At 43.4% G+C, this 1161-nt stretch overlaps 1 protein-coding gene across 1 annotated transcript in view; it reads left to right on the top strand.

Moving 5' to 3' along the window:
• Positions 1 to 1161, top strand: part of Lemd3 (LEM domain containing 3) — a 55888-nt gene that overhangs the window by 34351 nt on the left and 20376 nt on the right. The window lies entirely within an intron of this gene.

Below are 1161 nucleotides of genomic sequence, written 5' to 3'. Positions count from 1 at the left end.
AGACAAGAGCTCCGGGGTTCTGGTTAGTACATCATGTTGTTCCAACAATAGGGTTGCAGATCCCTTTAGCTCCTTGGGTACTTNCTCTAGCTTCTCCATTGGGAGCCCTGTGATACATCCAATAGCTGACTGTGAACATCCACTCCTGTGTTTGCTAGGCCCCTGCATAGTCTCACAAGAGACCGCTATATTTGGGTCCCTTTTTTCTTAAATATCTTTTATTGTATGTGTGTGCATGGGGATAAGGGGAAGGATGGGCAGAGGTTAGTGCCAGGTGTCCTCTGTCCTTTTCCACCTTAGTTTTTGGGACAGGGTCTCTATACTGAACCTGGAGCTCACTTGTCTATCGACTAGATAGACTGGCTGGTCAGAGAACTTGAAGGACCAGATGTCTTCACTGCTTCCAACTCCCCGCTCACCCTAGGGTTGAGGTTTCAGAAGTATGTGGTCATGCCATCTATCCATCCATGCATCCATCCATCCATCATCCATTTATCATCATTCATCCATCCACCCACCCACCCATCCATCATCCATCCATCCATGCATCTGTCATCCATCCATCCATCCATGCATCCATCCATCCATCCAATCTGTTATACTGCTGGGGATCTGAATTTAGATCCTTATGTTTGTACTTTACCTATCAATCTTTTCTAAGATCCAATATAGTGTATGTGTGTGTGTGTGTGTGTGTGTGTGTGCACGTGCCCATGCATTCAATGTCTCTGGAGGTGGAAGAGAGTGTAATATCATCTGGAGCAGATTTAGCTGTTATAAACTGCCTGATTGATAAAGGTGCTGGGAACTGATTTTGGGCCCTTAGGAAGAGCAACAAATAAACACCCTTGACCACTGAGCCATCTCTCCAGCCCCTTAAGATTTTTTTTATCTACTAAGCCTTGGGGGAGCCACCCTATCAGAGGCAAAAGGGAGGGAGTATGAGGTGAAGAACTCTGGAAGGGGGCAACAGGAAGGGGGGCAACATTTGGAGTGTAAATAAATGAAATAATTAAAAAAAGCAAAGCAAACAGAATCCCTAGAAATTGTAAGATAAGCATTATAGTTGGGCCTTTTCTAGTCATAGTTTATTAGATGACTTTTTATTGATCTGTATCTTAATTTTGGTATATGTATTTTCTCATCTCCTTTAAGTTTATT

The sequence above is a fragment of the Mus caroli genome, chromosome 10 (assembly GCF_900094665.2).
Source record: "Mus caroli chromosome 10, CAROLI_EIJ_v1.1, whole genome shotgun sequence".
Classification (NCBI taxonomy): Eukaryota; Metazoa; Chordata; class Mammalia; order Rodentia; family Muridae; genus Mus; species Mus caroli.
Note: the sequence above shows the minus strand (reverse complement) of the source record. Positions and strands in the feature narration are given on the sequence as shown.